Genomic DNA, 14,967 nt, shown 5'->3' with positions numbered 1-14,967 from the left:
CCCAGTTCCCCCGGTGCAGTAGTGTGAGGGAAGGCCTCCTACGAACCATGTCTTTCATCCTTACCAGGCAATAATAAGGCCGCCATTGATTGTGTGGGGATTATACAAGAAGCCTGGATTTCCAAAGCAATTTGTCAGTAAGGAGGCACTCCTCCTCCCTGCTATTAATGTCAGAAAAAGCCAAGGAGAGAAATACAAATACCGTATGATTTCACTCATATGTGAAATTTAAGAAACAAAACCAACAAACAATGGAGAAAGAAAGAGAAGCAAACCAAGAAACAGACTCTTAACTATAGAGAATAAACTGGCAGCTACCATAGGGGAGGTGGGTGGGGAGATGGGTTAAATAGGTGATGGGGAATGAAGGAGTGCACTTATGATGAGCACCTGGTGTTGCATGGAAGTGTTGAGTCATTATATTGTACACCTGAACCTAATATAATACTGTATGTTAACTAAGTGCAATTTAATAAAAACTTAAAAAAAGGAAAAGGCCAAGAAAGAGTCCAAATTTTTACCTTTACCCATGAGTTATAAAGCCACTTTCCCCCAAGGTGTTGGTGGAATGTAGGAATGATCCAATGCTAACCTTTCCAGCCAAAAGGATATCACTGAAGGCCTAATGGTGAGCCAGGGCCCTATGTAACAAAGAGCATCCTTTTTTGTGCCACTCCCTAGGCTTGTGCTCTCTCTCTGTCTCAAATAAATAAGTAAAATCTAAAACAAAACAAAACAGAAAAAAAAAAAACCCAGTTATTTGCCATACAAAGAACCATAAAGTTCTCAAACTGAATGAAAGAATACAATCAAAGGCAATTAGACTGATGTAAAGGTTAGATTATCCCAACAATGATTTTAAGGCAGCCATCATAATAATGTCACCATGAGGAAGTACAAAAAAAGTTCTCAAAATAAATGAAAGAAAATTGTCTTGGCAAAGAAATAGTATGTCAACAAAACAACAAAAATAGCTGACTGAAAATAAATAAATAAAACTCAGTAGATAGACCCGACACCAGAATAGAAGTGACACAGCAAAAAAATCTGTGAACTTGAAAATAGAACAACAGAAAGACTGAAAATAAAATGAACAGAGCTCCAAGGACCAGTGAAACTGTAACAGAAGTTCTAAAATTTGTTTCATTGGGGTCCTAGAAGAAAAAGAGAAAGAAGATATGGTTACACAAATTATTCAAAAGACTAATGACTGACAATTTGCCAAATTTGGCAAAACACTTTAACCTACACATTCAAGAAGCTAAACAAACACAAGAATAAATTCAAAGGAGTCCACACTAAGATACAGCATTGTCAAACTTTTGAAAACTAAAGACAAAAAAATCTGGAAAGCAGTGAGAGAGAAATGACACCTTACCTATAAGGGGAATATAATTCAAATGACAGGGGATTTCTCATTAAAACCCATGAAGGCCAGAGGAAGTGGCACAACATTTTTCAAGTGTCAACTCAGAATCCTCTAGCAAGCAAATATATCCTTCAGGATTAAGAGGAAATCAAGACATTCTCACAAGTTAAACTAAGGGATTTTTCCCCCTGTAGACCTACCCTAGAAAATGGTTAAATAAAACTCTAAACAGAAAGGAAATAATATAATAAGGAAAGTTGAAACTTGAAGAAAGAAGAAAAATATGATAAAGAAATTTATGGTTAAATACAGTAGACATTCCTTCTCTTCTCAAGTTGTTTGTTGAAGCAAAAGGAATAACATTTCTTGGTGTGGTTGCAAATGTATATAGAGGAAATACTAAAGATATATTATAAATGGAAAGGGAAAACTGACATAAAGGGATTAGTGTTTCTATACTTCCTTGAACTGGTAAAACAGCACCAGTAGACTATGTGTATATGTATAAAGTATGTAATGTGGTCACTCTAAAAGCGATACAACGTGTCAAAGAGAAATTGTGCTAGACACTGGTTAAAAATGACAAGGAAGGACCTTTTTCAAGACTATTCCAATAGGGAGAGAGACTAATGCAGTAAGGGGGATCAACTGATTAAGTTCATGTTGAAACAAAATGTAAGGGAGCTTTTAAGCAATTGTGTGAGCTAGTAGGAAAGTACTGCAGGTTGTTAGGGAAAGATACAGAAGGAAAGAGCAGAAGAGACAACCAAGAAATACTTCCATACAAATCTCCTAACAGATTTTTGACAAAAGTTTAAAAAAAGCCCTCAATGGAAGCAAGGTAGTCTTTTCAACAAATGGCACTGGAGGAGTTAAACCTCTGTAGATAAAAGGAACTTTGACATAAATCTCAAATTCACTACAAAATTGGATTACAGACTTAATATAAGTGTAAAATGAAATATGATTCAGTATACAAATTTTAGAAAAAAAACACAGAAGCAAAATACCAGTTTGAGACTTAAACAAAACCATAATCTATAAAGAGAAAAAATGCGTTCTTTAAACATCATAAAAATTAAAAATTTTGTGTGTGAAAGACCCTTTTAGGAAGATGAAAAGACAAGCAGTACAGAGGAATAAAGTATTGCTAGTCAAGTATTTGACAAAGTACTAATATCTAAAACATGTAATGAAGTGTAAAAAATCAGTGAAAAAAGAGGAAAAAACTATAATGATAGCAATAATTTTTTGTTAACAACAGTTCCTCTAGTGAGTGTTGATACTTTGGGTCTGAGTGAAGAAAAAAATAGGGGAAAAAAGGAGATTAAAGAAAGAAGAAAAATATCCCACAAACAAGCAAATTAGAAAATGAGCATAGCCATGAAGAGAATTTTCACCAAAAAGAATATATTGGTATTAAAAAAGCACGTGAAAAAATGTTCAACAACTTTAGCCACTAGGGAACTACACATTAAAACCACAATTGGATACCACTACACAGAATGGCTATCAGAATGGCTAAATTAAATCCTTGGGATAACATCAAATGTTAGCAAGGAGGCGGAAAAACAAGATCACTCCTACATTTTTGGTGGGAATGTAAAATTTTGCATCCACTATGGGAAATACTTTGAGAGTTTGCCTTTAAAAAGTTAATGTTAATAATAACAATAATAATAACAATGACATGTACCTACTGTATGACTCAACAATTATACTCTTGGGCCTTTACTCCAGAGAGAAGAAAATTATCTTTATACAAAAACTTGCACATTTATAGCAGCTTTATTTATAATAGCCAAAAACTTAAACCACCCCAGATGTCATTTGTCAGGTGAATGGTAAACACACAATGGTACATCTATACCATGAAATACTGTTTAGCTGTTGTTATGGGCTCTATGGACTCAGTTGTATCCCTCCCATAGTAATATGTCAAAGCCCTAAAACCCAGTACCTCAGAATGAACCCATATTTGGAGATAGTGCCTTTAAAGAAATGAGTAAAGTAAATTATCCTATTACAGTGAGCCCTAGTCCAATCTGACTGGCCTCCTTATGAGACGAGGAAATTTGGACAATTAAAGGGTCAGTAGAGAAAAGACCATGTGAAGGCACAGATAAGGCAGCCATCAGCAAGCAAAGAAGAAACCAAATCTCAGGAGAAACCAAATCCGCTGATGATATGTTTGGTAGAAAACTAATTTTAAAATTAGAATTATATATGGAACTGTACTATTAGTCCAGTGTGTTGGTAGAAGTAATTAAGTGACCTGGTTGAGAAGATTTACCTCCCATGACTGTTTCTGAAAAATACGTGACTTCAGCAATACCAAAGAGTAAACAAAGAAGAGAAGCTCAGGTCCAGGAAACTGTTTCTATTCCATAAGAGAAGCGACAGGGAGTTCCAGGTTTCAGATGTGTGGTGTGCTTAGAGAGGTTCCAGTCCTAACAGGAGCAGGAAGTGACAGATCTTAGAGTTTTATTTAATAAAGACCTGTGAGGAAAATGGAACTCAGTAGACCAAATCATATAATGAGAAGTTTAAGGAAAAAAAAAATTGACAAAGGTAAATATGTATAACATAATACAAACCAATTTGAAATTTTAGGGAGGAAAAAACAGCAGTATCCAACAGTGGTTAAAAGCATGCGATATTGAACTAGGCTGCTGACTTCAACTACTGGCTCTGCACTTACTGGCAATGAGAAATTAGGCGTTTTCTAAATTCCCTGTGTGTCAGTTTCCTCACATGTAAAATATAAATAGTATTGATAAAAATAGTACTAGTCCATAGTTTATTCTGAAGGTGAGATAAGTTAATCAATTTGTAGCATATTGAAAAATGGCTGGCATAAAGCAAGGGCTAAATAAATTTAGCATTATTGTTATAGGGACTGTTGATAATACAAGAAAGGAAATGACTGTGTAATAAATTATAAATTGTATTTTCATTTTAAACTTTAAAATTTTAAATTAAAATTTTAAACTTAATCATTCTATGGATAGGGCATGAAAGAATATTCATGGTCTTCCATATTTTATCTGCAAGTAAATTTGATAGACATAGTGAAGGTTCAGGACCATTGTAGATAGTTTTCATTCATATAATTGTTTAAAATAGAGTCCACTCTAAGAAAAAATTTGAGTTTCAAATTTGAAGATGGCATTTTATTTTTGGACCCCAACATGGGGCCTGAACCCAAGACCCTGAGATCAGGACCTGAGCTGAGATCAAGAGTTGGACACTTAGCTGACTGAGCCACCCTTGAACCCTTGAAGATGATGTTTGGCTTTTATCTCTGCATCTCTCCCTCTATATTCTTTAAATTTCACTTTTAGTAATTTGTGTTTTTCCTCTGATGTAAATAAAGCAAGCAGACTTAAATTCGAAGAAAATACTGTCATAAACATCAACAATGTAAAAGTAAATAGAAATAAAAGAGCGAAATATTATACATTGAAGGATTAAAAATTACAATTAGAATTAATAAAAGTAGAGGTTTTAAAACATCATTATATTGCTCACATTCTGTTAGAAAAAATATAAAATACTATTATTTGAAAATAAGTATTATCAAAAGCACCCTTGAGAGAAAAAAAGTGGAAGAGTGTAAGAAAAATTTAGTGCATAGGAGAGAGAAAAGGTATATTTTGTTGTGATAAATATTTATATTAAATTTAAATAATGTAGAATTTATCTGAATATGAGGGGTAAGTGAAGTTATCCATTAATGAAATGGTAATATTAAAAATAATATCCAAATTTGCAAGTGGAAATAAGAGAAATGATTAGAAATTTTATCGATCTAGAATATATATAGAGAAAAATGTAAGAGTAAGCTAAATTAATTATTCCAAATAAAGATAAAGGAATAAAGACAGATATGTCAATCACTATTCAAAAGAGTGAATAAACTAAACCTTTTTTTTTTAAATACTGTATTTATTCATTTGACAGAGAGAGATTGCAAGTAGACAGAGAGGCAGGCAGAGAGAGGAGAGGAGGAAGCAGGCTCCCCATAGAGCAGAGAGCCTGATGTGGGGCTCGATCCCAAGACCCTGAGATCATGACCTGAACCAAAGGCAGAGGCTTAACCCACTGAGCCACCGAGATGCCCCCTAAACTTTTCTTTTTGAAAAGATTATCAAATAGGGTTAAGAGACCTAGGGAACTTTATTAAATTTATGACCAACAAAAACAATAACAATGACTGTACTCATGAGGAAAGATACTAAAAAGAGTGAGCTAAGAAGTGATAGCCAAATGCAAAGGAAAGGAAAGTATAAGTGGCAATATTTATTTTATGTTGGACCAGATGGAATGTTAATAGCAAATAACATGATTAAAATTATAAAACCATGCAAGGCACACTTTACAAATAACATAAATCATCAAACTGTATGTATAAGAAATATAGCAACTTAATATGTAAAGCAAAACCTACTAGAAATGCAGTGGGATCCTAATTAGAAAAAGATGTAATAGAACAAAAAAAAAAATGTGAGCATGAAGGATTATATTTAAAAATTATATACCAGGAACTAATTAATATGATAGCATATGGAGCTTTACTGTACAAGAAGAGATATAATATGTGTGTGCAAGTGTGAAGGTATGAGTATCTTTGAAATATTTTCAAAATTCAGTCATGCATCAACTGTTGTAATCCAATTCAATTAGAGATAACTTTTAATTACAGCAATTGTGGTTGCAAGAAATGTGTTCAGCCTTGTTATGTAACACATTTATTTTATTTTATTGGGATTATATCATCAGATATTCTTTAAAGCCATAGATAAATCTTTGTACCCTAGATCCAGGAAGGAATACAATAATCTCTGTGGCCACAGGTATGAAGCTATCAATGTACTGAGTGTTCTTTCAAAAAATATGTATTCAATTATTCTGAAATTTTTGAAAGTAATAGGATTTTAAAATAAAATCTAATTTATCAATATCCTAATAGTGACCATCTTACTTGGATTAATTGAAAAGAACTGAAATTCCTACCACCACAATAGATAAAACAATAAATCTATGCTATTATCTGGTGTGTAAATAGAAGTATATGTCACTGATTCATTTATTTTGGAAAAGAAGAAAGAATGGAAGGAAATAATACTCTTGGGATATAGTGTCCAACTGAGAGAAAAAGCCAATATTGCCAAGATTCCTATGTGAGGCTTAACTGTTCAAGGCATGATTAGTAAAAGCAAAGCTTGAACTGAGGGGATAGAGGTGAGTTTAGAAAAGTGAAGGAAATCCCAGGAGGACGTGCAGCAAATAATTGCTGAGAACTAGAAAGCAAAGTACCAAATAAATGATAATGAGATTATAGGCTCAAAAAATAAAGAGAAAAGATAAACTGGGGAGAATTGAAAGAATTTGGAACAAAGAAGCTTTATTCTCTTAGATGAACCTGAGAAATATGACACCTTTTTATCCATTATTGAAAGCCAATGATTTGTACAGTCTTTATTGAAATTTGAGATTCTCTGTATTATTTTTAGAAATGTCTTGTTTTCCACAAATGATTCTAAATAAAAGGGCAGCTTACATTAATATCTAAGGATGTTTCTCTTATTTCATATAAAAGAGAAGCCAATATAATTGCTTCCATGATATTGATTAAATTAACCATGAAAATGTAACTATTCACTGTATTTAATTAACAATGAACTCTCCATATCCTCCAGTGAAGTTAATTGTGCTAAGTAGGAATAACAATATAAAGGATGAAATAATGTAAGAAACTTTTTAACCTCAAGTTTGTAAGTCAGTAAAATCCCATAGTGACAACCAGGCTGCTCTAGCAACTACAGACATTAGATAGTATGAAGCTGGAAATAAATGAGCATCTGATTGACCATAGTGACTCCCGTTGACTATCAGACCAGAAGCTCTCAAATGTCTCCCCAATGTTATCAATATTTTACCTTTTCTATAAATGACTTATAGTTATATGCAATATGGTATAATCAAGCTTTAGTAAATAACCTTTAATCTCTTATGTGTAACACCATCCACTGAACTCTTATTTCTATTTGTTTTTTTTTTTTTTTAAGATTTTATTTATTTATTTGACAGAGAGAGATCACAAGTAGGCAGAGAGGCAGGCAGAGAGAGAGAGGAGGAAGCAGGCTCCCCGCTGAGCAGAGAGCCCAATGCGGGACTCGATCCCAGGACCCTGAGATCATGACCTGAGCCGAAGGCAACAGCTTAACCCACTGAGCCACCCAGGCGCCCTCTTATTTCTATTTGAATTGGCACATTAAAGTCTATTTAAAGTTGACAAAGGAGGAAAAAGAGGTAAATACAAAGATGTCATTCTTTAGTTGATCAGTGTCTCTCACAAACCAATGTTGTGGCATTATTAATCAATTAGTAATCAAATTTAGGATGAAGACGTATGTAGATATGGCATTACCGTGCATCCATTTGATCTGTTGTTCAAATCAAGTATCACTGAGATATTTGAGCATCAAATGGATAACTGGACATAATTTTAAAGTTCACTGTATGGCTAAGTGTTTAGACATGCTCCTTGAGAACCTAGGTATTTAGAGGCTCAATTACATTGCACACAAATTCCACATGGGGAAGAATGCTGTTTATCTTTGTATTATTGCTTTTTAGTATTTCAACTTTTTACTCCTCTTCTCTAATAGATTTACACAAGCATCCCCTTTGCAAGATGACTTAGCTCCCTCTAGAGTGAAACACGGGCCACTCTTATTGATATTAAATTCAGCTATGCTGTATGTTTTCAAAAATAGAGAGCTAAAGGATATGACACAGGCAGAGGCTGTAATGTTTTTCATAGTTTGGCTTGGCTTCTCATGCTTCTTTGTGCTATGAAAAGAGCATGCTAATTTCTAGTCCCAGAATGTATGACTTGTTATCCAATGCCTGAAATAAAGTTTCCACCCAACCAGCCTCTATGTAAGAAAGAAAATACATGTTTTTTAGCCCCTGAGATATGAGTTAAACTATGCCTCAGAAATATGACTAATATTGTGAATATGTCTTCCAGGCTGTTTTTGGATGAGACTAACATTAACATTTGAATCAGCAGACTGAGTAAAGAAGATTGCCCTCCTTCATGTGAATGGCCCTGATCTAAACAGTTGAAGTGCTGAATAGACAAAAAGGCTAAGGGTCCTGAGAATACTAGGAAACTCTTCTTCCTGACTGCTTTGAGCTTGGACATTGATTCTATTTGGCTTTTGAATCAGAACTGAAAGAAACATCAGCTCTTCTTGGGTCATGAGCCTGCTTACTTTTGCACTGTGAGTTATGCCATCAACTCTTTTGGTTCTCAGGCCTTTGGACTTGGACTGGAACTATACACATTGATTCTTCAGGGTCTCTAGCTGGCCAGTTGAAGATTTCCGGATTTCTCAACCTTCATAATAATGTGAACCAAATTCTTATAATAAAGCTCTTTCTATATGTAATTCTGTTTTAGTAAGGTCTAGAGAAACAGAACCAATATTATATATATCATATGTGATATATATGTTATAGGAATTGGCTTATGCACTTATTGAGACTGAGAAGTCCCATGATTTGCCATCTGCAAGCTGCAGAAACACGAAAACTGGTGGTGTAAATTCAGTTTGAGTTAAGAGCAAAGGGTGTAGTCCCTTTTGAGTCCAAAGGTCTGAAAGTGGGCTGAGGGGCCAATAATGCCCAAGAATCAGGAGTGTTAATGTTCAAGGACCTTGGATGACCTGCATTGGAGAGGGTGTTCTTTACTCAGGCTAATGATTCAAATACTTACCTTTTCCAGAAACACTCTCACAGACACAACTAAAAAAAAATGCTTTACCAGCTATTTGACCACCCCTTAACACATTAGGTTATCATACAGAATTATCTATCTATCATCTATCTATTTACCTATATATTTATGTCCTGTTGTTTCTATTTCTCTAGATAAACCCAACTAATATGGAGACTTTACTAACTTACAAGCTGTAGAAAAGAGTTTGTCTGGATGGTTAGGAACTTGGAAGGAATATAATTGGAAAATCGGTGAAGAGATATGTGGATAGACATCTCTGAATGGGCAAAAATGCAAAAATATTTGTGTTGTATAAATGTTCACCCAGGGTGATCTCAGAAAAGGAATATTTTAGTAGTCAAGTTGACAGGATGACACATTCCTTGAATATCCATGGTGTCTTTCCCAAGCCTCTCCTATCATTGCTCAATGAGTTCATGAATAAAGTAGCAATGATGACAAGGATCGGAGTTTTACAGAGTTCAGTTGCTATAGTGTTCAGCAATACAAATTTCCACTCATCAGGGCTGACCTGGCTAGAGCCATGGCTGAGTGCCCAATCTGCCAACAGTGAAAACCAACAACGATTTCCCTATATGGCACCATACTCGAGGGGAATAAACCAGCTATCTGGTAGTAGGTTGAGTATATTGGACTGGCTCCACCACTATTTCTTACTGAAATAGTCTAGGTACAGATTTACTTTTTCTTCATGAAATCCTTTACCAAAACTGCCAGCTGTGGACTTACAGAACATCATATTCATGGTTGTGGTATTCCACACATTAGTTTTGATCAAGTAACTCACTTCACAACAAATGAAGTATGGTAGGGGGCCCATGTTAATGGAATTCATTGATCTCACCATATTCCCCATCTTCCTGGGAGCAGCTGGCTTGATAGAACAGTGTTTTGAAGACTTAGTTATAGTACTACCTAGGTCAGATAGCAGTATCTTACAAGACAATGTCCTCCAGGAGGCTGTATATAAGTCAGCATCCAACCCATGGTGCTATTTCTTACATAGCCAGGATTTGTGATTTTCAGAATCAAGGAGTAGAAATTAGTGTGGCACCACCTACTATTACACAAATTTTTGCTTCACATATTTGTGACTTTATTATGTTCTACTTGTCTAGAGGACAAATCTATCAGACGTTCTACTTGTTCACTTGTCTAGAAGAATCTATGTATTCCTTCCAAAGGAATAAATGCTTCTATAAGGATACATAATAATGATTCCATCATACTGGAAGTTAAACCACCCAGCTGTGTTGGGTTCTTCATGCATTTGACTTCAGTAGGCAAAAAATAGAGATGTGAGACTGATCCACACACACAGTGAGGGTCATTTCAAAAGAAGCAAATGTTGCAGTTATGTTACCACAAGTCAAGGAATATCTGCAGCAACCAGAAGCCACACAAGATCAGGAACAGACTTCTCAATAAAACATTGGTTTTTAAGCCACCTTGTTTGTGGTAAATACTATAGAAGCTATAGGAAACTGATGTATTTATTAAAGATATTTGATTGGTTTAGCTCTTTGGTAAGTTGTTATACCAGAGGTTTAAAATATATAAAATGGTACTCAAGTATGTACATCTAAAATACCATAAATTTAAGGAATGCTATTAACTATGTTATGAAAGCATCCTTAATAGTGGTTATTATAGATAACTGAATTTTAAGATGTCTGAATCTTGAAATCAAAAGAGTTGTCTTTATTAAATCACTGATTAATTGAATACCCATTTTTTTAAAAGATTTTATTTATTTGACAGACATAGATCACAAGTAAGCAGAGAGGCAGGCAGAGAGAGTGGGAAGCAGGCTCCCTGCTGAGCAGAGAGCCCGATGTGGGGCTCTATCCCAGGACTCTGGGATCATGACCTGAGCCAAAGGCTGAGCCAGAGGCTGAGCCACCTAGGCGCCCCTGAATACCCATTTTTAAAGTAACATCAAGTTATCCTCTTTGTGGCCCTCTTAACATCCTCAAGTAACCCCCCCGCCAAAAAAAATCTAACATTCACATAAAACAGTCTACTGTTTTCTTTGCTGCAGTGGAAAGAACATGTTGCAAGATAAGACAATTGCAGAGCTATCCCTCTAGATACAGTAATGTTATAAACACTTAGGGATTTGACACAAATCAAATTAAGCCAGATAAATCAGTCTTCTACTGAATTTTCCAAATTAGAAAGAGGCACACACTCTTCTCCTTTGAATTCAGAGTTATGAGGATGAGTCATAATGAATGAATACTGTTAAGTACAAGTCATATAAAAACTAGGGGTAGTTAGTCAACTCACAAACAGAAAAGAGAAATAGTGCAAGCAAATCCAGATTCTGTTTGAATCACTCAATTCGGGCAATCCTAGACCCTGTACTAAATCTTTATTTTTTTAAATTATTAAATCCTTTTTATTAGTTAAATTTATTTGATTTGTTTGTATTTCTTGTAACCAAATTTCTTCACTAAACATCTAGGATGCGCATTGGATTCATGGTTAGCAGGAATTCTATGACATTTTTCCCCAATGGCCATGTTGTTTTCCAGACTGCAAAACAGACTCTATAAGTCCTACTTGCTCTGCCAAAAAAAAAAAAAAAAAAAAAAAAGCTGAAAGTTATTTCTTGAAGTCACAAGAAAAAGATATTCCAATAAGAACAAATCTAGACACATACATTAAATGTGTTTCTTCACCAATTCCACGAGTTCTAACAGGCTGAAACCATAATCTGTATAAAATGAGGAGTATAAATCCTTTGTATGGTAAAAAGGGAAATTACCAGTAAAATTCTATGCTTATTTTACTCTATAATTATACAATAACTTAACAGTTTTAAGAAAAACCCTTATGTTTACATGATTTCATATAACTGAAGCCTTCCCTCTAAATCACTGATAATATACTAAACATGTCCATTTTACAAATCTAATTTTATCTTTGCTTTTGTACTGCAATTTACACATTTTATATTCCATGAATACATTTGTTAATGTTTTCTTAAAAAGTAACATTAAGGGTTGCCTTTAGGAACCACAGATACAAGTTTAACAAAAATCATTGACTTCAATTTTTTTTCTGTCTAGATGCAAAAATCAATTATTACTGTGGGCCTTAAAATGCTGCCATTATCTAAAATATTTTTGAGAAAAATGTTAGTTTTGGGATAATATATTTTGAAACTGTTTGTGCTAATTAGCCACAGTATATAGAAGCAATTAGTCACATTTTAATTTTTCATCATCTTAATTGTGGAAATCTCTGGTTGGTTTGTATGCTGAACTTACAAATGAGATGCTATTCCATTTGGCTGTTCTTGAAAATTTTGGATTAAGCTATTAAATTACATAGAATGGCTTAATTTCCTAGTATATAATTAGATCACTTTAGCAAACCTCCTCTTTGAAAAAATATTTAATGCAATACTTTTAAATATAATTGATCAGATATAATAGCATATTCTGAAATCTTTTCTACTCCATTAAGATAATCAGACAGAAATGTTAAGACCCCAAAGTTGGAATGATCTGTGTGGCCATTAAATAATGAAATCAGCCATTAACGCTATTTTTGACTAATTAGTATTTGTAAAGTTCTATAGAAATGAAAAAAAAAGTTTGTTGTTGTTGTTGTTGCTGTTTTAAACAGCTTCCTAGCTTCCTTCCTTGTGGAATCAAAGTTATATTAGGAAAAGCACATTTTTTAAGACTGAGGTCCGAAATGTTGGTGCCTTCGTAGGAAGTTTTCAAGGATTATGTAGGTCAGGGATTTTCAACTTACTTGGAACCAATTTGATCCTATTTGGTATTGCTATTAAGATTAGTTAGGCTGGATCAGAGGAACTTTTACTTTTAGGGTGATCATTACTTACTACCACAATCTTTCTGAAAACTGTACTCAGTGCCCCTTGCATTATGAGATTTTTTTAGTCTGGTTGGTGAGAATAGGCACTTATAGTCTTATATGAGTGTCAGGCACTATTCCTTCTATTCCCTTGAAAAGATTTTGTCTTCAGTCTTGGGTAAATTGAGGACACATGCCACAATTAGTACTTTGCCAAATAACTGAAGAGGACCTCTGCATATTTCTAGAGTTCTTCTCTGTAGAGCTCTCTCCTCTAATGTAGTAGTACCTGTAGTACCTGTAAATACTAGTCACATCGATCTTGCCAGCTGTCAGCTCCATCTCCTTATCTGCCAAGCTTCACGTAGGTTTCTTCTCCTGCACGATGGTCAGAACTCTATAAAGACAAATAATGGACTGAATGTTTGTGTCTCTCCAAAATTTGTATGTTGAGGCCCTAATCCCCAGTGATGTGTTTGGAGATACGGCCTATCAGAAGATGATAAAGGGAAAATGAGGTCAAAAGAAGGGCACCCTAATCTGATAGAGCTGGCCTTCTTATGAGAAGAGGAACTCCAGAGCGCTCTCTCCACCATGTGAAAACACAGTGAGAAGGTGGCTGGCTCTAGGCCAGGGAAAGCCTTCACCAAAAATCAAATTGGTCAGCCTCTTGATCTTGGACTTCCCAGCCTCGAGAACTGTGAAAAATAAATTTGATTGTTTAAATCACCCGGTCTATGGTATTTTGTTACAGTAGCCAGAGAAGAGTAGGACAAGACACTAATCTAGGATAATCATAGGGCTCAATTTATTTGTTACCTCATGTCTGGGAATACTATCCTTTATTGACTGATATCCTGTGTCTTGAAGACTATTGTTTCATATTTTTTTCTTTAATTTTTTTAAAATAAGATTACATTTGCTTACTGCTCAACTTAATCTTGGCTAGAAGCCTTAGTTTTTCTTCCAGCATTTATTTGATTTGTGTTTTGTGGTATACCTTTTCTCAACCTCTACTTTTTGTCTTCATATCCTTAAGTAGATAAAAAACTACTTAAGGATATGAAGCATATAGTTAGGTCACAGCCCACAGTTACATATAATATGGTTATTAATATAATTCAATGTACTCCTATCATTTAATATCTAATTTTGGCTTAGCCTTCTATTTTTTCACTATTTCTATGTTTCTTTTTTGTATCATTTGTACATATTTAATATCTCCTTTTTATTTCACTATAGTTTTCATTTCATGGCTACATCTTTTTTACATTATCTTCTTAGTGTTGCTCCAGGGAGATTATTCATCTCCAAAATTTGAGTGTCTACCAGTGTAGACACTTTATGGTATGTGTAGAAGTGCTACAATAATTAAGTCCTTTTTCCCAATTCCCCATTCACCCACCGAGTGATATGATTACCAAGTGTATTACACCTACCAATTTTGAAAACCCGTCAGATATGCTCTAAGTTTTATTTTCATCACTTTACTTAAAATTAATTACTTTCCACTTCAACCGAAACATATAGGTCCTTTTTTAATTCCCACCCTTTCATTCCCACCTTGCATGTTGACATGTATATTATATCTACAGACACTAAAAATCACCAGACAATGTTACATTTTTGCTTTCAAAAGTCATAGATTATTTTTTAAATTTATAAGGAGAAAGATACTCTTTTGTAGTCACTCAGAGTTTTACGTTACTCTTGCTCTTCCTTCCTAACTTCGAACATTGTGTGTGGTAACATTTCCTTTCATATTGAAGATACATCTTTTAGAGTAGGTCTGGTGGTGACACAGTCTTTTAATTTTTCTTCATCTGATAATGTGCTTACTTTTCTAGATATAGAATTCTGGATTGGCTAAGCTTGTTTATTTGTTTTTCTTTCAATACTTTTAAAGATGCTTTTGCCTTCTCTTCTGGTCCATGATTTCTGATGAAAAGTCCAC

General features: G+C 34.4%; 1 non-coding gene across 1 annotated transcript; it reads left to right on the top strand.

Annotated features, from left to right (window-relative positions):
* Nucleotides 1–2,598: 2,598 nt before the first annotated feature.
* On the top strand, nucleotides 2,599–2,670 carry LOC123391523. The gene has a single exon (XR_006606232.1). It is a non-coding gene; the product is annotated as a small nucleolar RNA SNORD56 (small nucleolar RNA).
* Nucleotides 2,671–14,967: the final 12,297 nt, after the last annotated feature.

This window comes from Mustela putorius, unplaced genomic scaffold (genome assembly GCF_011764305.1).
Source record: "Mustela putorius furo isolate JIRA1106 unplaced genomic scaffold, ASM1176430v1.1 tig00000228_pilon_pilon_pilon, whole genome shotgun sequence".
In the NCBI taxonomy this organism is placed as follows: Eukaryota; Metazoa; Chordata; class Mammalia; order Carnivora; family Mustelidae; genus Mustela; species Mustela putorius.
Note: the sequence above shows the minus strand (reverse complement) of the source record. Positions and strands in the feature narration are given on the sequence as shown.